At 40.6% G+C, this 27,707-nt stretch overlaps 1 long non-coding RNA gene across 1 annotated transcript; it reads left to right on the top strand.

Annotated features, from left to right (window-relative positions):
• The first annotated feature begins 947 nt into the window (after window positions 1–947).
• LOC135475271 (uncharacterized) lies at window positions 948–27,286 on the top strand. The gene is made up of 5 exons (XR_010445034.1): window positions 948–1,247; window positions 20,163–20,261; window positions 22,042–22,238; window positions 23,167–23,322; window positions 23,838–27,286. It is a non-coding gene; the product is annotated as an uncharacterized LOC135475271 (long non-coding RNA).
• The last annotated feature ends 421 nt before the right edge of the window (window positions 27,287–27,707 follow it).

The following is a 27,707-nucleotide window of genomic DNA, read 5'->3' on the forward strand; positions in this document are numbered from 1 at the left end:
GATTTCACCTGAACCACTTGTAGACAGGTGACTCATCCCTCATCAGACCTAGCTCAGTATACAAACTGCCAGTCCCAACATTTTACATCTACCTTTGCCTGTGTCATCTTTTAGCCATGAATATTCTTTCTGCTTCTTTTTTTTTTCTTGAGAAGTGGGGAGGGGTTGCATCAAGAAGTATGTCATTCAGTCCAACCTTGTAGTAAATCGAGTGTCTATTCTATATGAGGTTACCATTCGGGTGCGTGAACTAGCACAGGTGTGTTCCAGTGACTGTCTGTCACGCTTTACCCAATACATCTCAGTGCAGTTTGATTCAGTGCGATTACTTGAGTGTTAAATCGAACTAATTACGTCCAAATGTGTCTGACATGTTGTGTCTGTGTCGTGTCTGGGACTCAACTCGGTCCGTTTCATATGCAGGCCCTCGCCTTACCTGGAGGTCGGCTGGCCAAGGCTGTTGGCAGCACTTGGAAAAAATCGGTCAGCGGTGTTGTGATTTGCCCGTGCGTGTGTGGGAAAACCCTCATAATGCTGGGTTATCGGTGAATGGGCTACGGTTAAGCCCGACAGGACGCGGGTTTGAATTTCCCCCTCCTCAACCCCTACCTATAAACCGGGCAAATAACATCATCTTTAGAGTACATGATGTATATGTAAATAAGGCTAACCAAATAGGGAGAAATGGGAGTTGTAAAGTGGGTACAGGACTGCCCCCTAACAGCTGACTCAGAGTACTGGCCTAGATGCATCAATTTGTACCATTAAGATATAGAAATATTGGGTGATGTGGTGTGTAGACACTGATGAGAGCAACCCCTCAACCCCCAAATCATTACGCAAACTGTCATTGCCCCCGCACTCGGTATAAATAGTCCGAACTGAAGACGGATTTCTACGACATGTTGTGAGGCGCCTGTCCTGACCGCTGCACGTACACAATACAAACCTGCCGCACAAAAACCTTGTTCTTTCCATTCTGGATTATTCCCTTATCCCGACAACTCGTGTTGGAGGCAAGTCACCTGTATGTGTGGGCCGAAGCACCCTGTCGATTTTCTGGGTCGGGACTCAGAACGATTCGGTTTCCCCCGTCAGTTTTGAATAATCTGTGTGGAAAGTAATCGAAGTTTTATATCTGTTGTGCCGCGATGCTTAATTTGGGGAACAGACTGGTATACCTGCTCGATGTGGCGCTAGTGTGGCTGGTACAGGTACAGTCGCGGCACCTCGTCAAGAGATGTGAGGTAAGACAACTACCCAACAAATAAGTTATATTGTGTGAATTAAATCGGCTTTTCTTTTTATGATTATAAAATTGTATCGCGTGTGGAAATTAGCATATTAAATGTATACATGTTTTATATATAGACCAATATTAGTCCACAGAGTTTTGTAGAAGACTTTAAATTCTTTTCTTATTTCATTTTTTACTCTTAAAAGTATTTTTAATGTTTTCCTAAAATGTACTGTATGACAAATACTTTTTTTTAAATGTATCATATTTCGTCCTGCATGTATATTCCGAATTGCTTGAGACTGTAACATTCTGTTTAAATCCATGATTCTCCCTTCTAATACTCAGTAGAATAACTCAGTCATTGATCAATGTGCGCTGTTTAAGGAGAGGTAAACTTTTTATGAATAAAACACGATAACAATGTGCTATTTGTTAATAGTCACGCGATGTCCACGTTAAACTGCACCCTTCGGTTCTCGTACTGGCTAATGAGTTCTTCCGCAAGGTGATTAACCCTTAACCAGTGATAGAGTGGGTTCGAATCCAGCTGTCGCTCTCTCTGCTGCGGCTTTCTGTCATGATGTTTTCTGGTATCTGGCGAGTTGAGTTGTTTTCTCCCGCGGTTTCCGCCACCCTGACACCGTCATTTAAGTGAACATCTCGTGAGTAGGGTACAACGTTTAACTTCAGTGAAAGGACTAAGTAAAGTGAGTATATCACATTCGTTACCGATTAAGTCACGGCGGGGTTGGGTAGTTTGCATGTATTGACCATACAGTCTTTCATGTGGTCAAGGATCGTAATAAGTATGTCACGTCAAATGTCCACACACTGTCCGGCTAACAAAAATAATAGTTCCTCAGGCGGTACAGTTCCTAATGTTCTTAATCATGGAAATAAACTTGTTTGGCTTCAGTGGGAAGACATAAGTTGACTGTGTAACGGAGTTACATGTGTTTTAGAAGTTTCATCAGTGTGGCCGTAGTAGTACAACATAGTAATACAGTTCCCTATACTACAGACCGATTTCAAAATCGCCTACCAGTCTGAAAGCTTAGTAAGACGTTAACTGTTACTCTTACGTTTATTACTGAAGCGAAGGGTCTTGTAGTGGAGATACACAATATACATATATCGAAATAAAGGGACTGTCGTACGACATAGCACGTCTCTGTCAAATTGTGAAAACCACCCAACGCTTTACTAATTGTGACAGGCAATATAATCATAGTTTCCCCAGGTTTTTGCCCTGTTTTCGCCCACCATAATGCCGGCGGCCGTCGTGTGTGAGTGAAATATTCTTGAGTACAGCATAAACTACCAATCAGATAAATAAATAAATATAATCATGGTCGTTTAAAGTGATAGCAAACTATTCTCATAACTCCCGTCTTCTAATGGCGACTGTTGACATCATTCCGGAAACTAGTTGCGAGGAAAGCGTTTTACGAAGTTTTGTGAAATTGAACGCTCTATAGTCTCTTGTATTACTTAATTCTCTGTTTGTATTATTTAGTCAGTACGGTTATATCTTTCATCTCTGTTGACCCACACCGGCCCCGATAGCTTGGTTGGTAGAGCGTCCGCTTCGGGAGCGCTAGATCCAGTGTCCTGGATCGAGTCACACCTAAGACCTTAAAAGATGTTGATGTAACTTCCTCGCTTGGCGCTCTGCATGAAGAGCATAGTGCTCGGACTGGTTGACCCGTATCAGTAAAATAGCTCGGGCGGGCAACTTACTGGCCTTCTCATGTACTCATGTCGACCCATCGACAGGGTGCCCATCTCGACTAACTCACGAACCCACAGGACGCCCATCTCGATTGCTGCATGTGGCACCGATCTCGATTGGCACCCATCTCGACTGACTAACGGGACACCCATCTCGACCGACCCACATGGCACCCTATTCGACTGACCCATATGGTATCCATCTCGACTGACCATGTGATACCCATTTCAACTGATGATGTGGCACCCTACTTGACTGACCCACAGGGCACCCTACTCCACTGGCCCAGGAGCACCCATTTCCAAACATCCAGGATACATCGTCACAGTTTGCTTAATCCTTGTCGGTTCGAGCTCACCCACTCACTTTATACGTTCGTGACTAAGAATTTTATTTTGTTGTTCTTCTTCAAAAAACAAGGGAGTCCAATAACACCTCTCCGGTAATCTCATAACGAAATTCGTAAAGCTTACGGGATTTACTTGGAGGATCAGTCGGTAGGCATCTATTTATAATGACGGCATATTTTCGGATATGGCGTCTATTATTCCCTTCCACTTTGTTCGGTCGGCGCTCATTTGCTATATGCATACTTGAAAAACATTATCGCGCTACCAGATGTGTTTCCAAAATCAATTCACTTTTAGCCGGATGCAACCACACCACGATATCATCTGTAATATTCGCAGTCCGCACGAAACTGTGACGTCACTGAGAGTGTGGGCAGAAACACTGGCCCCCTCAAACAATGGAGCAAGATAAGTAGCTTACCGCAGGTTAATGTCAACGGTCTCCGGCTAGTTTTCATCTCGGCACTGATAAATATTTGCATTCGTCTTTATGGACTTTCTCTTTTCCCGCTTCCTACTTTGCTACCGTTTACGGCTCTGTCAATACTGAGTCTGGTACCACGAACACAGAAAAAACCTACGCTTATTTCAGTAAAACAACCCAACCAACCATTCTCGTTAATTTTCGTCATAATGAGAATGAGGCCAATTACATGACGTAAACGCCATTACATATTAACCTCCCCCATCATTTACAAAATGGCGTCATTTTCAAAAAAAGTCTCACATTACGCTGCTTTGGGTTACATGAAGAATGGGGGAATCTTGTAAGCGCCGTGAAATTCTACCCATGCCTTCCCGGTTCTGAGCTTCCAGCATGGATATAGAATAGATTTCAGCTGTCTATGTATTGTCTTCTCCCGAAGACCCGTTTCATCATTTCTAGTTTGGAATTTCAACAACTAACTTGTTCAAAAACATCATTTTGACCATTGTCTGAAAAAGATTCGTTAAGTAAGTTTCAGATGAAGTGTGAAGTTTTCTTGAACCTTGTCTCGCAGGTTAGTGGCAATATGGTTACGTGTGACCATTTGCAAATCATCACACGTCTGTCGCTGCTCTGGTTTTGTTCTCTACTCTGTATATCTAGCACTATAATATATTCGTCAGTTTTGAACGTATACATATATACATGCGTAATATTCATCAGGAAAAACAAATATAGCCATTGTTTTAGAAACGTACACTCGCAGTACGTGTGAAGGAGTGTCTTGGGAGGCGTTCATAGCAATATGTTCATGTTGCTTACGTACTGAAAGCAACCGGGGAAACATTAGAGTTTACTCGAAGTAAACAATCATAACCCTGTTGCTGTATATGTAGTGGATATCTTAGAAACTGTACAGAAGGGAGTTCTATTGTAAGGTTTATCGTTGTGTGACACATAGCAGACACAGATCTCCACACTACACCCTTCTTGTGAGAACCGTGTCACCCGACCTACTGCGTTTCATTAATAACCGGACCTATATGCTTACAATAGCTGCACAGGTAATTTCACATAATTTTTTTTTTAATTTTTAAAAATTTTTATTGACACAGAATTTCTTCTAAAGGCGATTAGTCAGAGCCATTTTGTGGTTATCATACGAATGAGGGCAGTTGCTTACGCACGAACGGGTATAATAATGTCATATCCTTGTTGACTTTTTAAAAACTCTGTTTCTTGTGTCGAACGTCATGTTGTAAATCGGAAAGAGAACGGGAAACTGAAAATGGCGACAATCCTAATTGTCAACTAGTTCACGGATACTAGATATTTTCTGTGCCAAATGCTATGTACTTTCGAAGTGTGCATACACTTTCATAGATGATTGCAGTTTCGGACATTTGACCTCGGAATGACAGTCAGTTTTCAGAAGAGAAATTGTTATCAGCGATTGTACAGTGTAATTTCGATCATCTGATTCGAAATCCTTGATTATATTGCATTCAGCAACCAGTTTTAAGAATACCATATTTGCGATGTTGAACGCATCTGTCAAATAAACTCACTGACTCACTTATATATTACTTTATAAAACTTAGAAATTAAAATCAATTCCAGTATAGTATTAGAAGTGGCCAGTATGATAATATAGTGGTGCATTTGACCCCTATAGTTTTACATTTGATCAGCTTTAGTACGTCAAGTGTAAAGATATGACTTGATCGGTTAACTCAGAGGCTAAGGGGCTGTATAAGCAACGATGTTTATAACATCAACATATGCTGCTCTTTATGAACGGTAACAATCAACTGAGATAACTGCATTTGTATTCGACCTGAAGACTATATATATGAACTACGAGTTTGAAATTTGAATTGGATGTTGTGCCTAGAATATTGGCTGTCTTTCCTGCATCATAGAAAACTTATAGCATCGTTTCTCTTACATCCTGCCACCATTATTTGCTATTTATGTATTGTTTCTTATTATATTCCTTCTGGAATTGGTATTTTAAATTGTTTTGGAAATGATTCATGAGATTATCCCCTTGGAACATCTCTTCTTGGTCTACGAGTGGTATACAAATGTCGCAAAACAAAAGTTTTAAAATCAAATAGAAGCAAATAAGAAGGTGCCAAGAAAAGAATAACTAGTACCGTCACGCCCAAATTGCCTGTGCAAAGAATGGTTACGCTTCTCTTCGTGTCCGTTCTAATATAACCACTCGAAGTTGGACTGGATGGGAGGAAGGGGGCGGGGGGCGTGTTGAATAAAGTGATCACCTCGGATATATGAAGATACTTATTCGTTATGAACGTCAGTATGTAAACTATACCATATTGACGACCCTCTCACCCTCGTGTATTCCGCATTTTAGGTAGTCACTGGCGTTATAGACTGAGCCTTGTCCAGTGAGATGCCGCGTTCGAGTCGAAGGATATAGCTGGTAGAGCTGCTGCTTAGTACGATTATAAGTACATGTACCTGAGTGTGCAGTTACAAATAGCTATAAACCAATGAATCCTCCAGTTCATTTGCTGAATCTTTGAATCCTAACAAGCAGCATTCCGTTAGTATATTTGTCCGAAAGTGCATATTAAACATTAATATGTACAATTTAACTGCAGGTGGGTCCGGAGAATATACGTTTGCATTTCAAAATCATGCTTTCAAACAAGACTATTTGAAACCTTTTTTTGTCCGTTTTCACCATTAATGCTTAGTGACATCTCTACCCACAACATCAGAGAGGCCAGTTATATATTTTCTTCACGTTGTCTGTCTGTGTTTTGGACATTATTACAGAATGCCCGTCTTCTGCGAAGCCCATCATGACAAGCAATACTTGATAAAAATTTTTGCAACTATTATTCTGAAAATTTATCGCAGAATACCGAACACGCTTTCTGTATGAAGAAATGAATATAATTGAGTGAATAACTGAATAATTAAATAATTAATGGTTTAAACCACGTTTGTGATTAGTGAACATTGATACTGTTAGTTATTATTTGAACTTTGCCAGTTTCCTAAAACCGTTTGACTTAAGACCACATGAGCACCAGCGAGAGCTGGATTCGAGCTTGTGACTTCTCTGAACAGAGGCCAATCTGCAATGCTTTAATCCACTGACTATCACTACACTTACTTTGGTACCATAGTGAGTGCTGTGAATGGGTCACTTTCGAAATTCGAAGTCACCAGCGTACCTGACACTTGTAGTATTTCAGTCGAAGGATTTGGGAGTGATTTCCCAAACATAGGTCAACAAAAAAAAACTTTAAAAAAGGGTATGTGTTGCTGCGTCGCTTGATGCTCGGCATTGGGATGTTTGAGCAAGTATACAGTCGTAGTTTGCCCCGGTGTCAGTATAATGTGACTGGATAGGGTGTCATGTCTGGTGTCTTGATGCATGATACTTCAGTGGCGGCAGCATTTCGGCGGCATGGGTTTGCCCTGCCACAAGGAGACACAGTATATGTACACACATCTGCTCGTTATATGTCTTAAAATTTGTTTAGTATACGACGTAACATGCACACGTACAGTGCCATTTCTGACCTAAATCAAACCTTGCAATACCTTTATAGAGCTTATTCTGGGGATGTAGAAATTAGAAATGTGAGCACTGTATATGTCGTCTTCCAAAGCAAAATTAAACATTGTAACGAGGTTTTAAATATTCACTTGTCAGAAATGGTTTTGTGGACTCATCACCCGGCGCCCACTAATTCCACCCGCCCCAATCCCGAGTAGAGACGTAAACAGGAGCCCGGGCCTCCATGGGCAGCCGTCCTGAAATAGAAGCCCAACCCATAACGACACTAGACGCGATTAAGTATACATAGATTTATCACTACACAAGCCAAATCCTCGGTGATCGAAAACGCCAACAGATCTACTCTCAAGTTTGGGTGCTTATTGTCTGAGAGAGGATGGTCTTTTTTTTCTATACGTGGTGGATAGTGTAAGACCGAATATTATGGTTCCCTTATCTGAATTCCTCGTTAAGACTTGTTGTTTTTGTGACTACAGGGTGTCTTAAAATGAACGCCTCCGATACATTTACCACCTACGTCTACCTAACCCCTCACTAGCGTGATTACCTCCCATGGCCACCCCCGTATTTTACCAACGCCATGTGTACACACACCACGAGTAGCATTACGGTGACCAAATCGCAGAGCTCTGGCTTCCTAACTGGAAGACTGCGTGGTGTTCAGATCCGGATCGAATCATATGTAACAGTGTAAAATCGACAATTTTATTTCTTCTCTGTCTTGGTCATATAAGTAATGGAAAAAGCCAAGTGCTGTTGGGACCGGTGTCACAGGATACTGTGAACGATAGAACCGGTGTCACAGGATGCTGTGAACGATAGGACCGGTGTCACAGGATACTGCGAACGGCAGGAGAGGCATGGCCATCACTTGAGGTTGTACTATTTATAAAATTGCCGGCATTATGACCGTGGATTGTATGCTACAAAGTGAGAGTTCGGATTTGACAGGATAGTTTATTTCTCTGAAATTTGAGCTTCCGTGTAACTGGCCGTCACACTTAACGTCCGTGTAATTGACCTCACACTTAACGTCCGTGTAACTAACCTTATCACTCAACGTCCGTGCCCAGTTTTCTCCCACCATAATGCTGGCCGCCGTCGTAGAGGTGAAATATTCTTAAAACACCTATCAAATAAATAAATGAACGTCCGTGTAATTGTCCTTAACACTTAACGTCCGTGTTAGTGGCCCTAGTACTTAACGTACGTGTTAGTGGCCTTAACACATAACGTCCATATAATTGGCCCTAGCACTTAACGTACGTGTAATTGGCCCTAACACTTAACTTCTGTGTAATTGGCCTTAACACTCAATGTCCGCGTAACTGGCCTTAACACATAACGTTCGTGTAATTGGCCTTAACACTTAATGTCCGTGTAACTGGCCTTAACACTTAACGTCCGTGTAACTGGCCTTAACACTTAATGTCCGTGTAATTGGCCTTAACACTTAACGTCTGTCCTGTTGGTATTACATGCCTACCACAGATTTTTTAATTTTAGTTAATTTATTACATTTTTTTTTTACTCGTTTGACACACTTTTTATTATATATACATGCCTATTGCCGCCATTTACATTTCAATTTACCTCAGATATAGAGTTTTATTCGAAGTATTCAAGTAAACGCTTAAATAGTGGCAATTTATACGCTCTCTAACACAATTCGGTAAAAAAAAGCATTCATGTTAATTGTAATTTATTTGACGTGACTGGTGTAAAATGAGCAACCAACTTAAATCTGAGATTGAGAAAGTTGCGGTATATGTTGGTTGTAATCCTGACAAACTTGACTTCTAGCAATGAACGGCAGCCCACCCGTACCAGCTTCGAACTTTCTGTGCTATCTGCCAAGCTATATTTGGAATAGTAAAGCTTTTTACTTGTAAGGTAACCCTATGAAGAAACCTTAGAACAACAGTTAATTACTGAGCATTTCTTGGACAGAGGCTGGCGCGTTCATTTTCGCCCTTTGAGAGACTCCACACAATTATCGTCCGTCTCTCATGTCAGACGTCCTGGAAGATGCGTATGGTGTGTGCGTTCTCCAGGGAATATCTGCATTAAAATTTGGCGCCAGAATGCAAGATTAGGCTTCGATTCCATGCCTAGTCAGTGTTGTTCAAGTCGAACGTGAGCGCGAACAGGGTTGGTATAGTTTTTAGATGAGGAATGTAGCCTGAACGATCGACACATACCATCCAGCTCAATCTACCTAAATAGACAGCATAACTATTATCTAATGTTTTGATAAAGCCCCCCCTCCCACACACACACACACCTCCCAGGTATACAATGTACAAACGCGTTGTTCTGGAGCTAAAGACGATGAATGACTGTACTTATCATGCAACTTCCGGTCAGTAGCAAATTATTTTCTGAGACTTTGTTCCCGTGTATAAATTCGGTCGACGTAAGCGGATTTCTGAGGGCAAACCGTGATGGAAGCAAATGGTGTTTAGAACACACCCTGCCATATAAGAATAGACAGGCGATAAGAGACAGTTATCTGAAGGGAATGCACTAGGCGTTGGTGGTATGTCTGCTCGTCTCACACCTACCCGATAACGCTTCCCGGTATCGCTATCTCAGACATGTTTATTTCAGGGCGAATTTGTAGCATTTTTATTCACACATGGGGAGGGGGAGGGAACCTTGCAATTGTTCACACCTAGACAGGGGGTGGGGTGGGGGGTGGGGGGTGCTAGCGGACATCGCAATTGTTCACATATGGTGGGGGGGTGGGAACATCGCAATTAATGGTTTTTATCCCCTCCATGCCTTTGACTTCATTTACTCTCAGGCCACATACATGTGGTTTATGAGGATACAAGTTTATTCTCAGGCCATATACATGTGGTATATGAGGATACAAGTTTACGCTCAGGCCACATACATGTGGTATATGAGGATACAAGTTTACGCTCAGGCCACATACATGTGGTATATGAGGATACAAGTTTATTCTCAGGCCATATACATGTGGTATATGAGGATACAAGTTTACGCTCAGGCCACATACATGTGGTATATGAGGATACAAGTTTATTCTCAGGCCACATGCATGTGGTTTATGAGGATACAAGTTTACGCTCAGGCCACATACATGTGGTACATGGGGATACAGGTTTATTCTCAGGCCACATACATGTTGTATATGGGGATACAAGTTTACGCTCAGGCCACATACATGTGGTATATGAGGATACACGTTTATTCTCAGGCCACATATATGTGGTACATGGGGATACAAGTTTACGCTCAGGCCACATACATGTGGTATATGAGGATACACGTTTATTCTCAGGCCACATATATGTGGTACATGGGGATACAAGTTTACGCTCAGGCCATATACATGTGGTATATGAGGATACAAGTTTACGCTCAGGCCATATACATGTTGTATATGAGGATACAAGTTTACGCTCAGGCCACATACATGTTGTATATGAGGATACAAGTTTACGCTCAGGCCACATACATGTGGTATATGGGGATACAGGTTTATTCTCAGGCCACATACATGTGGTATATGAGGATACAAGTTTACGCTCAGGCCACATACATGTGGTATATGAGGATACAAGTTTATTCTCAGGCCACATACATGTTGTATATGACGATACAAGTTTACGCTCAGGCCACATACATGTGGTATATGAGGATACAAGTTTACGCTCAGGCCACATACATGTGGTATATGGGGATACAGGTTTATTCTCAGGCCACATACATGTGGTTTATGAGGATACAAGTTTACTCTCAGGACATAATATACAGCAGATCGCTACATAAACATACAGCACACCGCTACATAAAAAACAGAAGTATAAATACCTTTTGCACAACTATTAGCATGGGAAAATAAGTGGTAATGCGACTGATAAATTTACAAGGCTTCACGAATTGCGGTTTATAATTAGAACAAAAAAGTCCACTTAGTTTATACATTGCCGGTTAATATACATAATGTTTCGGGATGAACACTTTCGTGAGATATCCAAAAGGGCAATAAAGAATATAGTAAAATTCGTGACCAACTATCCCGAGGAGACCGTCATCTGCCGACACGGAAAGCCTCAAAAAAAAAAAAGATCTAGTGAGAAGAAACTGTTTCTCTTAGAAATTCTCACGTGACTTGAAATAGACAGAGTGAGGACAAGACGTCTGCTAAGTATAGACTGGCGCTGACTGAAGTTAGGAAATTGACGAAACTTCTGTTGTTGGTAGGAGACGTCCACCCCGGCAAATACATTAGTCGGATGTTCAGAATACACCAGAATCTCGAGAGCGCGAGGCAAAGTAGTTCCTAAATCTATAGATGACAGATGATATCAAGCTGCGAGATCTGGCTGAACTATTACGCCAAAGATATACATAAATGCTTTAAGTCTAAGTTATAGTCCATTTTCTTTCTCGCCCGATCACGTAAAACATTTCAACCCATGTCATATCGAAATTTGTGACGTCATTTGTGTCAAACCAAATTGATAGTCTTGCAACTAAAATCGAAGGCGTGAAGCTCTCATTATGCCTTTATAGGGTATTTTCTCAGTTGAGATCCATAATGGTAGTCCATCACGAGTATGTGTTGTTGTTTTAATCAGAATTAACCATTCATTATGTGTGCTTCCTTAAATGTTTGAAATAAATATTAATTAATAAATCAATTGCAACACTGACATTTTCACATGTTTTGACTAGTTATCATGAAATTTTGTTGATTGCTCTGTGAAGAAAATAGTTTCACAACATACAAATAAATAACCTGTAAAAGGTTTGATAAAATATCATAAAGTGGAATTAAAGATATTAAAATAAATATCGCACTATTAAAAAAGACTAATACGGTAGACCAAAACTCTGTATTTGCTAATCAAATCAGATGTTTTATATTTACAAAGAATAGCTCACACTGTTGCCTCTCAGTGAATATCAGATTGATACCGGCACAATTTATAGTGTTAAAATCTTTGTTTAAAAAAACCGCTTTACCATACATGTGTCAAAATCTTAAGGGCATACTCCACTAAGATGTACATTTGTTTCATTGTAATATTTTATGTCAAAATTTTTTTTTATATGACGGCGGTCTGGTTAGAATCACGTACCCTAATTTAAAGCCCGAACTGGAGCCGGATTTGAACACGCCACCTCAATGACCAGGTGTAGTCGTTGTTCGGGACAAGCCGATCATTAGATAACTCCGCCAGTGATCCAACGCCACCAACTTCTCGCCCGCTCCCTCCACCCGACCTTCCCGCTCCCCCGTCATCATCCCTCTAGATTTTAACGCTGGAAACTAAACCACAGCCTGCTTTCATTGCCGGTTTGTCCAGGGATCTGATGAAGCAAAAGAAAAAAGAAAAAAAAAAACAAAAAAAAACAAAACAAATGTTAATCCGCTAATTATCTGTTTTGCCTGTGGGATGTGGTTTACCACCTGTGAGCCGCACGTGCGCTCCCTCACAACGGACGGGAGAAGTCACACGTATCAGGGTAACACAACAGTGTAGAAAGTAGACTAGAAATAGCGTGTCCAGGAGGAGCTAAACATAGGGGGAGGAATCCTTCGCTATACTTCTTCACCTCTATTTATCCACCAATTCCAACGTTTACAGTATACCTGTTCGCCTAACACAGTTTGTGTCACTCTTCAGCGCCAGAGTATACATTGGTGTGTTCGTGAAACAAACATTGAGAGCAACCTTGTTTATGTTTGATCAGCATAACCGCTTAACATTTGGTGCCAGTGGTCTCCCTGATAAATACACATTCCGTGGCGGAGTTATTTTGATGATGGTTGATTTAAACCGACATTGGTTGTGATTTACTTTTTTATCGCTTTTTTCTGATAAAAAAGCATTCAGTGAGGAAGTATTTATACCTATATGATTGTTTTATCGAGTTCATGAATTTTAACTGTCATCAGATTAAATTTACGTCAGATTGATTATTGGTTATTGACTTCAATGAAGGAATTATCAATAGTCATTACTGACTCATCATTATGTATCTATAGTGAGGATGTCTGTGTATATTGATTGACAGTATGAAATGCATTTTACCTGTACAAATGTGAATGATTTATCGAAATTGGTAATTTCTTTATGTGAGATTGATTTGTCGATGTCAAGCAGCATTGTCCGCTGTAAAGTTAAGGGTGTCCTGATAATCGTTAATCGTGAGCTTCGTGATCGTGAAGCCAGACCAACCTTCTGGTTTGCTGGGCCTTTCGCTAAAGTAATGATACACGTCAAATAGTATTTTCACATATTCCAGATCACTCCTGTGACATCTAGAGCGATAATCCCATTGTCTTATTTTTTAAACATTTCTTTGCGCAGATTTTCTCAGCATTTGTTAGGCTGTGTAAGACTACTTTATTGAGTTACCATTGCCGACATACGGGTAGAACAGACATGAAGTTGTGTAAGACTACTTTATTGAGTTACCATTGCCGACATACGGGTAGAACAGACATGAAGTTGTGTAAGACTACTTTATTGAGTTACCATTGCCGACATACGGGTAGAACAGACATGAAGTTGTGTAAGACTACTTTATTGAGTTACCATTGCCGACATACGTGTAGAACAGACATGAAGTTGTGTAAAACTACTTTATTGAGTTACCATTGCAGACATACGTGTAGAACAGACATGAAGTTGTGTAAGACTACTTTATTGAGTTACCATGCAGACATACGTGTAGAACAGACATGACGTTAAACTCAACACATATCCTGTTCTTTCCTGTACACACATCCTGAAATACGAGTGTAGCCAGTGATGTTAAACAAAAGTCAAATAAATAAATAAATAAATATTGTCAAACATCAAAAAAAAATCATTAGGTGAGACTAGGAGCCGATTTCACAAATCCATTTCTGACAAAACTTTTTCTGACAAAAGTTTATTCTTTGGACCAAGAAATTACCATCTAGACCACCCCATCTTAAGATGGATTTATCAAAATTTCAACTTACACAACTAAAACTGAAGAAATGTGATAAGATCTTAAATTTTGACTAAGTCATAAATTCCTTTGCCCCTGATGACGTCACCGCAGGTTAAAATTATAAATGTGAATGAATCACTGCATTCGTTCTACTGATTTACGTTCTACATTCGTCCTAATGATTTAACTTCTACATTCGTCCTAATGATTTACGTTCTACATTCGTCCTAATGATTTACGTTCTACATTCGTCCTAATGATTTAACTTCTACATTCATCCTACTGATTTACGTTCTACATTCGTCCTAATGATTTACTTTCTACATTCGTCCTAATGATTTATCTTCTACATTCTACTTTGATGCCTTTTTTTCTGGAATTTTGCAGAATTCGCGGTAGTCGACATCGCGCATGCAGTGTGAGTTCATTCTATATATACATGATATACTTGATATTATACTTCATTGTGTATTATACTTGTTGGAGTGTGTCAGAAAATGCCGTGTTTTCCCTTGGTTTACTTTTTATATAAAGGGAAACGTTACAATTCTAAAATTTCCCTCTTTAATACATATATGTATATATACTCGGGGTTAGCGTCGTATACTTAACAAGTTTTCAGTCATATTACGACGAGGAGTCAAGTTTGTGTGCATATATTGTGTCCTCTTGTGGCAATGCGAGTCCATGCTGTCGCCACTAAGGTATCCTGCCGAAGACACCAGACATAACACCCCACCCAGTCACAATATACTGGAACAAGAATTCATGTATCCATATCCATGAATTCATACTCTATCCTCTCAGGGCTGAGCGCCAAGTTAGGTAGGCAGCAACTGCCTTTCTTAGAGTCGTTCATATGACCCGACAAATGGTTTGTTTCCTCGATCTCTCGACTACATGGCGGACGCTGTAAGCATTATTCCACTGAAGAGGCCCTTTAATACATAATGGAACCTTTCTTCAGCCAGGTAACAATATCATTACTAACTCCGCACTACTGTTGAAGTCTACAATTTTTGCAGTATTTAACAGAATTTAGGTCTCTTTCTTCGGTGTCATCATGTTTAAATGTGTTGATTTGTTCTCATTAATGTATATGGCATCCAACGTATGTGTCAAGTGGTATGGCGTGTTCTCGACACCTTGCTATCATTGACCTCCCTTCACACCCTGCTTGGAATAGTTTGAGGTATTTCTAGACCAGTGACTTCGAAAAGTTACAATTGACATCACCGTATTACTTTTAGCTAATTCTTCTAAAGACGTAGTGCTAGGGGTCGTAAAAGTTGATTCTATTTACTGAAACTGAAGAAACCTTTTATTGCCTTTGACATTAATGTGGTAGTGACTGGTTCTAGTAAACAAAATCGAAAATTCTATCAGTTATATCTCTGTTGGGGAAAGTAGTACAGATAGTATAGAAATCCCGAGTACAGATGTGCTTATATGCATGTGAAGGCCAGTGCCTTCAGTGAGGAGTATTGAGTTGTTAAGAATCCACATAGAGTTAACGCCCGATTTTTTTTTGCAATAGCACAAGGGTACCATTTCCCAAATAACTATAAAACTTGGCCATTCACTATTTTCACCATAGAAGAGCCATGCCACAAAGGTCTTTGTAGTTAATGGCAAGTAGGTCATAGACTTGGGAAAATGTAAGAACGCCCTGGTGATATTTTGATAAGTGGTACTTGGATATTAAGGATCGTATCTTCATAGTGTAGTGTTAGATCGCCATGGTGAGTGCATGAACAGTTGCAGTCAAAGCACAACTGAGATACATATTTTATTATCGATAACTTATATACTAGCATAGTACACGATTTCCTTACTGGTTTTACTCGTTCGAATAGTACACTTGTGATGACTGTTGCATGATGGGAAGTGGATAAGCTCTTTTCTTCACCTAATTTTGTTTAAACCACGATGCTTGCGATTGTCTTTGTTGAAACCATTTAGTCATTTACATGAACTATCAGAATAATCCCTTTCCAAGGCTAACTCACAAGAGGCCCTGGTGCCATTGCGTGGTGGACAAATTCCCCAAGGCCTGGTGCCATTGCGTGGTGGACAAAGTCACCAAGGCCTGGTACCAATGCGTGGTGGACAAAGTCCACAAGGCCTGGTGCCATTGCGTGGTGGACAAAGTCACCAAGGCCTGGTACCAATGCGTGGTGGACAAAGTCCCCATGGCCTGGTGCCTTTGCGTGGTGGAACAAAGTCCCCAAGGCCTGGTGCCATTGCGTGGTGGACAAATTCCCCAAGGCCTTGTGCCATTGCGTGGTGGACAAAGTCCCCATGGCCTTGTGCCATTGCGTGGTGGGCAAAGTCCCCATGGCCTGGTGCCATTGCGTGGTGGACAAATTCCCCAAGGCCTGATGGTCATTTCGTGGTGGACAAATTCCCCAAGGCCTGGTGCCATTGCGTGGTGGGACAAAGTCCCCCAAGGAAGTGGTGCCATTGCGTGGTGGACAAAGTCCCCAAGGCGTGGTGCCATTGCGTGGTGGACAAATTCCCCAAGGCGTGGTGCCATTGCGTGGTGGACAAAGTCGCTCTAGGGGCTGTGTAAGCGCGCACTTTTTCTACCTAATTCAGCTGAAGCCAAGTCGCTCTAGGGGCTATGTAAGTTTCTGCTAACATCAGCGCGCACTTTTCTACCTAATTCAGCTGAAGCCATGGTGCCATAGGGTGTGTGTGTAAGTTGCTGCTAACATCAGCGCGCACTTTTCTACCTAATTCAGCTGAAGCCATGGCGCTCTAGGGGCTATGTAAGTTTCTGCTAACATCAGCGCGCACTTTTCTACCTAATTCAGCTGAAGCCATGGCGCTCTAGGGGCTATGTAAGTTTCTGCTAACATCAGCGCGCACTTTTCTACCTAATTCAGCTGAAGCCATGGTGCTCTAGGGCTATGTAAGTTTCTGCTAACATCAGCGCGCACTTTTCTACCTAATTCAGCTGAAGCCATGGCGCTCTAGGGGCTGTGTGTAAGTTTCTGCTAACATCAGCGCGCACTTTTCTACCTAATTCAGCTGAAGCCATGGCGCTTTAGGGGGTGTGTGTAAGTTTCTGCTAGCATCAGCGCGCACTTTTCTACCTAATTCAGCTGAAGCCATGGTGCCATAGGGTGTGTGTGTAAGCTGCTGCTAACATCAGCGCGCACTTTTCTACCTAATTCAGCTGAAAGACATGGTGCCATAGGGTGTGTGTGTAAGTTGCTGCTAACATCAGCGCGCACTTTTCTACCTAATTCAGCTGAAGCCATGGTGCCATAGGGTGTGTGTGTAAGTTGCTGCTAACATCAGCGCGCACTTTTCTACCTAATTCAGCTGAAGCCATGGGGGTGTGTGTAAGTTGCTGCTAACATCAGCGCGCACTTTTCTACCTAATTCAGCTTAACCATGGAGCTCTGTAAGTTGTTGCTACTTACACCTTTACATGAGCAGTTATAATAATTGACAAGGGGCAGGATTTCAAGGTTATTTTCGACCATTTGCCAACTATCACACTACCGTCGCCTCTCTGGTTTAAATCTCCATGCTGTAGTCTATATTTTGATGTAAAAATATAGCACTGTTTTAGCCTACACCGTGTTCATTTGCTGTCGCAACATCCTGCTCTGGAAAACTTTGATAAACCTCCATTGCAACAGCGAATTGACTGATAACAACGTTATAGAGTTGCTCACTGTCTTACCCCTTGTTGGATTGCCTGTCACATAAATTACGTCATGAAGAAAAACCTGTGGGCTAAGCCAGTTATTTGGCTGCGCGCTATATTTTAGAAAAAAAATATGTCAGTTGAGGGGATAGGTAGCCTATACGTCCAAAAGATAGTACAGCCTGAGGAATCCGTGCAGTCAGTTTATCCAGTGACTAGAAAAATTGAATTGCATGTAAAGGAAAATATGTAAGAAAAACAAGTTTGCAACAACAGAAAGCTTTTGCAACTGTCAAGTCACAATCAGCAATAGCTTTTAATAAGAACAGACTTTTAACATCCACTAACAAACTTCGCACAAAGCTTTAAGTCAAAAGTCACATGAATCTCTCCGTCGAAACAAATATTCGTACACCAGCCGTCAACCAAAATGACCGTTCCAGGTCAATATTCGAAAGGCCAGTTCCCTAATACGACGTTTGACACAAACCACCAAAGACTAAGAAAGTATATCGAGAACGAAAAAAAAGTACGGAATAATACAAAAAGAAGCTGTTCCTGACTGAATATAAGGCAGTTCTGACCATTAATCCGTCTATGGAATAAGCAGATATTATACAGAAGAGATATTGTATGTATATATGATGCCGGGTTGTTGAGATACATTCTCCGTGAGCGATGATTGAGATATGCGCAGTGTAAGAGACGGTTGAGCTACCGGTACGAGACATAATGGAAATACTACATTTGTCTGTTCAAGGTGGAAACACTGGCATTTGTCTGTTCAAGGTGGAAATACTACATTTGTGTGTTCAAGGTGGAAATACTACATTTGTCTGTTCAAGGTGAAAATACTGCATTTATCTGTTCAAGGCAAGCGCTAAACCCCTTGCCTTGAATATTTCATTTATACGAGGATGGTCAAGCATTGTCGTGGTAGGAAACCGGCAAATCCCAGGTGAAAGCCACGGCTATTCGCAGGGAAAACAATGACCATCCGCAGGTGGGCACATGGTTAGCTATTTACGGGATATACATTGGTAAAGGGATAAGTAATTAGCGAGATAAGACCGGTGTTGCTTTGTTCATTCGTCATTAGTGCCGTATAACTCCTTTATCGCGTCCCACAGCTCAGCACAATCATGAATAATGTTAAGCCACACCCAGTGCTGTTTGCACCATTGACTACAATTACTTTCAGATGATTTTTTTGTCAAAATGAAAGTGCGATCTTCAATTACAAACATAGTTTTCTCAGATCACTCTCGTGAGAAACACTGGCTCACAAGGGATTCTATAACATGTCTCTTAAATTTTGAATTGCGTTTCCCTCTAGAGTCAAATCCATCAGTTTCTTCCCACGACGATTATATTCAATGATGCTAACAAAATCTTTGCGCTGACTTGAAATAAGGACATGGGCGTACTGTACTTTTTAAAGTTAATAAGAGTCATTATGCGTACATGACAGAAATCTATATATCTGCCAATACCATTCGGACTATGCATCAAACTTTGGCGCAGACAACTCACATTTTTTCGCTTAAGCTTCACAAATTGATTAGCACTGGCGATGGAAAAAAGTCCTGGTGTAGCCGCGGGGGAGGGAGACGTGTTTTGGACATGGGGAATAGGGGAAAGGGGGGGCGGCACTAAAAAACAAGTCAGTAATCAGGAAAACCTGGGGTCAACCGACACATATCTACATGGTGACGTCACTGGGCTTCTTTGCAACCAGCTGAGCTTTGTTCGATTGGTCAAGATAAGGTACAATAGCACTATTTCTAGACTCTCGGTTCTATGAATACCTGAAGAGACCATGTATCGGGTATAAAATTCGCACACCCGGAAACCAAACCGGAAGTAGGCTAAACGAACTATTCATTGAGTAGATGTATAACAGAGTTGCGCGGCCTACTTCTCCGGTAATTTCTTCCTGTTGCCAGTCTTGTCCGGTCAAGTGACTGCTCTTACTGACACAAATCAATCGGTTTTATTGAGGAGGGTTCCGAGACATTAATTCCACGGTTTCATTCATTGACAGAGAGTTAGAGAGCTCAGGAGCTTGCTATCTCCAGTGTGAAAAGGCGAACACTATGGGAGAGGGGGGAGTAAATGGTGATCACGTGAGCTTTGAAACGCCTATCATTAGGCGCCTGGCTCGACAATGCGGGGGTGGTGGCTCTATTACCTTCCACTAATATTTATGTTCCGTTTTCTTCAGTCAGATATCGACATCACCAGCTACAAGGGCTGTGTTAAGACCGAGGCCCTGGAGGAAGCAGGTGCAGTTCGATGCGTTAGACGGAGAGTTCACAGACGGGTGAGTGCACGCGGATGTTTGATCACTTCAGTCTGTTGCTGGCCATGAAATAAAGACACGATATCAAGATTGTAGGGTCCCTAATGAAAATACCTGCGTACATTCTATCCCTTAATGCATCCTTGCGTAATTACAATTTTTGACATTATTTCATTTTATAAAGATCTAATACAACCCATCAGATAAGAATAAAAACTCAAAGCAGTTTGAAAGCGAGACAAAAATTCTTATATACACATCCTTACCACGTACCTCCTAATTTTCGCCATGTATTCAGGTTTTGATCACGCGGAGTTTTAATTAATCATTAATTACAAAATGCTGTGGATTTCCTGGTTTTTCTCTGCTGCTCTGGTCTTTCTTTCTATGCTGTGCGTCTAAATTATATTTGGAACGAATTGTTAACATGTCGTTCAGCCCACGCTACTTTAGAGTAAAAGAAAAACAAAGGTGTCAAATTGTCTTTTCCTCCAGTGAACTCTCTGTGACCAGATTTGTTTTCTTTGCCCTAACTACGACCATTTCATGGTGAATTTATATAGATGACCTGATTTCCGGGGCGGTAAACTGTTGCCATTCCACAGGTACCTGACCATCATCATGACTTACGGGGCGATAGCTATTGCCTTTCCACAGGTACCTGACCATCATCTTGACTTACGGGGCGGTAGCTATTGCCTTTCCACAGGTACCTGACCATCATCTTGACTAACGGCCGCAGCCAAAACGGACAGTGTCATAGATCATAAGGCGGTACCGGCTTGGTCAACTTTCACATCGTCTGAAGTAGAGCAAGGCAAATAAAAAATGAATGACAGCTAGGCGATGCTCTGCTATTGAGTAGAATGAGAATCGCTGTGAAGAGACAGAATTCAATTTGTGACTGCTGTCTATTCAGACTGACAACCTCAATTTTTCAAATCATCGAATGCATTGAAACTGATAAGTAACAGCTTGATGCTTTAATACGGGTCACATCATATCTCGGAAGCGATCATCTGCTTGACTGAGACTTTTTGGATGAATGGTGACAAACGCTCCAGAAATCAGTTCACCTCCCACGCAGTATACTGGCGCGTTAACTCGCCAGGTAAACGGCAGAAATCCAATATCTGTGATCGTGCGGTAACAATAGCGAGGAAATCTTCATTCAGTCGGCTCGAAGGAGCAAATGGCCAGTACTTCCTGTGAGCGAGGATACAAAGAGGATAAACTCCTATAGGAGCTCCCCTCAAGCTTTTATCTCGTTAGTGGATATTGTCAGGCTGGAAAATCAAAGATCAAACCCCTCCCCCTTCGTGCTGCAGACGATAACCAGAGGAAAAGCCATCAAAACCAGACCATCGATTCTTTGTTAATTTTTTTCCAATAAGAAACGCCAAAAATGACTGTGGCCATTTGTTTTGAGTTAAAAGGAACCCTCTTGGCGTCTCCTATTCTCGGTGCGCTAACCGCCTTTTAACTGCCCCTATCATGACGGCAGTTAGCCATCTGTGGATAGTCCTACAGGCCTTTCTGTCAGCTTCAGTGGGACGCGCCCGGGTTAAAGGGCTAATTCGTTCAGCGATGATTCAATATTTTACATGTCATCATTTCATTGTACTTCAAGAACACACCATATGGAGTAAAATACTTGACTTCAGTGTTATCTTCCAACATTATTACTTGTTGACTAAACGCATACGGGTAACAATTATTACTTCATGTGTTTGCTCTTCTGTCATTTGTTAGTAAAATAATTTTGACTTTGCTCTGTCACTCTCCCTCTCATTCTCCACAGATCCAAATTACAGGTAGAATTCAAGACTTCCCACACTTCCGGTCTGATTTTTTACGCCTCCAGGCGCCATGACGACGAGTCGATAATAGCCCATCCATATCAACCGTGGTTATCTGCGCTACACCTTCCGCTGTCGCTACGGGTCGGCAGAACTGACGTATAGCAAGAAGAAAGTCAACGATAACAAATGGCATAAGGTAAGATTTGAAAACAAAAGTGGCAAATTTAACCGTAGACAGTAAAAACTCATACATAATAGAAGAAAAAATGTTTGTCTTTACTAGGCACACTACGTTGTTTTGGAAATTGGTTATTTATCCGGAACGTCAGTTAAGGTTGACGACTGGTTTCGACGCCTTGACTCATGTCTGGCCCTTTTTTGAGCGTTATGCATTCTTGGCGAGTAGGTTTCCATGTGTAACTTACCAGTAACTTCAGAAAACCAACTTTGATTGTGGATCAGTTCGCTGCCCAATCTAATGATTATCTGACCTTGTCAATGGTCAAAATGTTTGAGAATGCGGTTCAACTGCACCGGTTATTTAAATAGGCACTTTTGAGCTGCGGCGGGCGTCTCTATGGGAAGACGACTTTATTGTCTTCGGGGGTTGTAGTAGGTATGTACGTGTCAAATGGATCTCGTGCACCTTTGAATTATTCATTTATTTATTTGACTGATGTTTTACGCACGTACTCAAGAATATTTCACTTAAGCGACGGGGCCAGCATTATTGTGGGAGGAAACAGAGCAAACTCTCGACCACCCGCAGGTTAGTGGAAGACCTTCCCAAGTACGGCTGGAGAGGAAGCCAACATGAGCTGGACTTAAACTCACATCGACCGCATTGGTGAGAGGCTCCTGGGTCATTGAGATGCGCTAGCACGCTAAATATCACGGTCAGCACGGTACTTACCATATTCTTTGAAAATGAGCTCTTCTTATACAGGGACATTTCTTATATCTTACGTATATGATTCAGGATTGAAATGGGGTTTTCTGCTGACGCAATAGTTGCTCAATAAACGCCCCACATACAATATGGCTAAAGAAGCTAATAAAATGTTGGACAGCAACCATAATGATGTAACATGATCATTAATATCACGTTGTTGTTGTATTTGTAGTTGGTATTTAGATTAGAAGCCCGGACCGGTATTGTCTACATAGATAACAGAAGGGCGTTTAGGGACTACTATTTAAGCTGTCCAGGTTTTACAACAATAGTATTTGGAGGCGTAAAACCCAGCCATTTCGGATCAAGCAGCGTCAGATCATTACGGGTAAGCTACCTATTCAGATTTCTCAAATGTTTTTCCAAAACACTTTGAAGAATCATAGCATATGCCAATAATATTGAAAGTAAGAACTATGATGCTCACTGAATCTCAAACTTTGTAACTACAGTGACAATGCATCGAATGTCGAAACCACTTTCATGTACACACCCAGGTAAATCTATACACAGGTTAAGGTAACTCTTTCAGTATAACTGACTTCAAAGAGGTCTTGAAACATTGATTGCGAAGGATGTTTCAGTATAACTGACTTCAAAGAGGTCTTGAAACATTGATTGCGAAGGATGTTTATGAATTGTTGGTTGACCATTTTACCCAATCATTAGAGAATTGTGATGGCATAAATTTAGTCACACCTTGGTAAATCCAAAGGCACTCTTTATATTATGGCATCAAAACAAGACCGCCGGTGAAAATGGTGTTAATTTAAATTCTTCTGCTTAAATACTGACACGCTTTGTTCATTCGATATTTATTATCTCTTCGTTTTCTTCCTACAGAGAGCCCAGCTTGATGGCAGTTTAAGGCGGACAGAGATCTCAACGGGTTGGACATCAGGCCCTCGCTATTTCGCTGTGTCATCGTGTAGGCGCGAGTGATCTTTCATCAGACTCCATGGAAGAGTTGTTATACAGTAGTATGAGTCACGGGAAGACTTGCACCAGATCACTCCACCGGTGCATGCTGGTCATACATGTTCCAGCCCCCGCGCATTTCGATTATCCGATCTTTTCATTGGAGGAAACCGGATGGACAACAAAATTCTGGACTTATTTCCAGAATGTTTTGGAGGATGAAGAAAGAAAACCTTATTTGATCTGATTTTTTTTTTTGACATTTGGGTTAGATACTGTGCTGAACGCTTCCACGGAAAACCAAGGTTGCGTTCACAAGTGAGTGGATTTGACCAAAAAAGATCCAATGAAACGACCTTTTTCAGAAATCGCCATGGTGACGCTGGTTTTGTGCATGGGTTTTAAGACGATTTAAGGCCATGTCGCAGCCCTATAGTTTATATGTACATACAGAGATCATATATCTTGTTACGTTGTTTTCATGTACTGTAAATATAATGTACAGATAATGATATTTATATAGTGGACTTTACATAATATATCAATTTGCTGACCGCTCGTGTTATGCTGACATTGATTATTTTATTCTATTCTCGGATATTTAAAAAGCTTATTTCCTCTCGCATAGCAGTTCTGTTCCAGCGACCCCTTGCCTCTCTCTAAGTGATTAATGTTAGGTTTATGCCTTGCCTGGAGCTCATAAACAAATACAAATTTTTCCTGGATTTCAAGGCCTATAAATAGAAGTATCAATGGGCGTGGCTCATTTGGACAGGCGTGGACATTAATGGGCGTGGGTCATTTGGACAGGCGTGGACATTAAATTTCATTCTTGCATGCATGCACTTTTAATTATTTTATAGAAAGGGGCCTCATCTTCTGTGCTCTTTCCCTTGACGTCATTCACAGTGGGTAGATTTGCCATGAAAACACGTTTCCGATGTTTTAAATAAAGTATGAATATTTGTGAGTATGGCGTGAAACACCAACCAAACAAATAAATGAATAGATGAAGTATGCATCATCTGAAAGACCATTTCATGCAGATTCCAAATATGGAAATCAAATCAGGATTCTTTTTTCTTTTAGAGAATTTTAACACCATGGTTTTACAGTGGACGTTTTCAGCCAGGCTGAATATGCTAAACGTCTGTTTCCACATTCAATACAGGTAGTACTACAGATAGTACTACAGGTATATTCATGTTAAATGTTGAAATATAACAAGCAGAAGATGTTTAACAACTAGAGAAATCGGAGGCGTCATTATGTTTCGGTCTGTTCAATATGGTTCAAACCATATATGGGAGGATTGAGAAAGCGGTCTGCGTTACTTGGTTACTGTTTCATAAAGGAGAAGAAAACATGAAAATGATGCCAAAATCAGATGAAAAAACGTGAAAACTTATTTGCAAGCATGGTCTTTAATAGTTTCTTCAGTTTTATTTCAGAATAAGGGTATTTGAAACTGTTCTTGCATGGTGGGTATTTTATACCACCTCTTGTAATACATCGTCTTTGCATAATAATGTTCTAAACAAGGACATGGTGTATGTCTAATAAATTTATTTGAATGTAATTTTGTTGTTTATATCCAAACACATACATTTATCGGAATTGTAGTAATATTCGTGCATATATTAAAAATATAGATATCATCAAAATCCAGGTTGAACACATTTGTTAGGTGAAAAGACCAAATTCTAAGGCAAATATATTTTAATTTTATTAAACATGTCTTACATCCTTATTTATAACACAAAGTCAATATATACCAAGAGGCGGTCCCAAACACCGACCACACGTAAATTGTTTTCAAGTGTGTTTTTCTCTTTAAAGAAAAATAGACACAAATATTGAAGACCTCGTTTCCAGTTAACTTTTCGCACTTTTTTATCTGGACTTAATGTACTTTATTTTTATGTTTTCTCCATACACCTTTTTAAATTATTGGACTTGACGCAATTTCCGGTACATGGGGACGTAACACCGCGTCTTCCGGTGTCTCCCGCACATTGCTGTTCAGTTTACGTGTGATCTCATCTCGCCCCTCTCCATAGTTTGGGCGATTCTGTTCACTCTTAAAGGAAGATATCTCATTTGGATAAAGTGCGTATCATCCGAAAGATCATTTAGTGCAGATTCCAGAAATTGTTTTCAATAGTTTGTTACATTTTTTACAGCGAATAAAATGCAAAAAACATTGATGCTCTACGGTTGGCTTTTGAAGCCATATTGACCTGCTGAACAGTGCTAAGCAAGCCATAATCAGATGTAGTACTACAAGAATATTCATGAAGAAGGTAGTAATATGGTAATACAGATGTAATGCTTCATGCAATTCATGTAGAAGGTAGAAATATGACAGTCGTAGTATTTTTATTAGCTAAAAATAATTGGTGCCCTCTCTGTACATTAGCTTTTTTCAATACCGTATGGCCCAAAAAGTCCACCGCAGAACCTCAATTTTTACTTGCATTTTATCCACCTTAAAAATGTGAAGAAAAAAAAAGAAACTAAAACTTAATGATGATCATATTTGGTTTTTTTAGGAGATGTGTTCTGTTCTTTTAAGGCCCGACATCTGATACCATGTGGATACATTCACTATCCACGAACCAGTTCGCAGATATTCCGCAATTTCACCTCACAGTTTTCTTAATTTATTTCGTCACAAAATGTTCATGATTAGCTAGGATAAATCCCTGGCAATGCCAATTACGTGACAGGAATTGTCATTTGACGTTACTTACACCTAACGGCGCGTGACAAAACAATGTTTGTCGCACTGACGTCAATATTAACTTCATTTTATCAATCTCTTTCCTTTTCATTTTCTTTCTTTTTTTCTTTTAACTTTATCGTTTATGTGACAAGCCATGAATTCGCTTCATTCACATTCCAGTTGAGCTTAAAATGGTCGCACGTTGAGAATCTAATCTGTTAGAGACATAAGATCAGCTGGAGTAAGTAAGGAGGTGCAATTGTTCCTATCAACAATCAACACATACAAAAGTCAGTCGCTCGAGACACTAAAACTGGTATGCGTGCAAATGTGTTAACCAGCCTCTGCTGGTTATAACAGGAGTCAATTTGTGTCATTTTATAATGTTAATGAAAAGAAGAAAAGAAAAAAAAAGAATGAAAGACAGCAAAAATCCAAAAAAGAAAATAAGAAGAAAAAAAATCAGACACGTGTTTTGATGATGTGTTTACAAAGGGAAACATGCACTGTGCAAGTTTAGGTTTATGTATGTACATGTATATATATGTATCTGTATATACATGCTGCCTATCTGTTTTTGTCGTCCTTTGTTCATATGATCCGCTCGAAGGTCTTTACCTTGTTTTTGTTTACAGAGATTAAAATCTTTCAACACAATACATCTCGACTTTGGCATTTATTAACCTCATACAACAGACCTTGTCTATATCTGTATACACGTGACACATGTATGTATATCGTGCATGAGAGCCCTCTCTAGAACAGTTGTGTAAAAAGCCACAAGTTTGTTCATACCTCAGGTACTTGGTCAGTTAAGTCGCGTGTTCGAAAAACAGCTCTCGCACAATCGCCAAACTGCTGCTTGACGACAGGTATCTGGCGAAGGGGAGAAACTTCATCCATCCTGTGATTTCAAAAAAGTAAATAATAAATAAAATATTACAAGGTATTTATACCCTTCGCTGTGATCACTTGCTCACAGACATTTATTTGATTCAGCACACGTCAGAAAGATATACACTGCTGGTGACAATTCTCACCTGTTCATATTTTTGCTTTGAATCAGGATG

Source organism: Liolophura sinensis, chromosome 9, assembly GCF_032854445.1.
Source record: "Liolophura sinensis isolate JHLJ2023 chromosome 9, CUHK_Ljap_v2, whole genome shotgun sequence".
Lineage (NCBI taxonomy): Eukaryota > Metazoa > Mollusca > Polyplacophora > Chitonida > Chitonidae > Liolophura > Liolophura sinensis.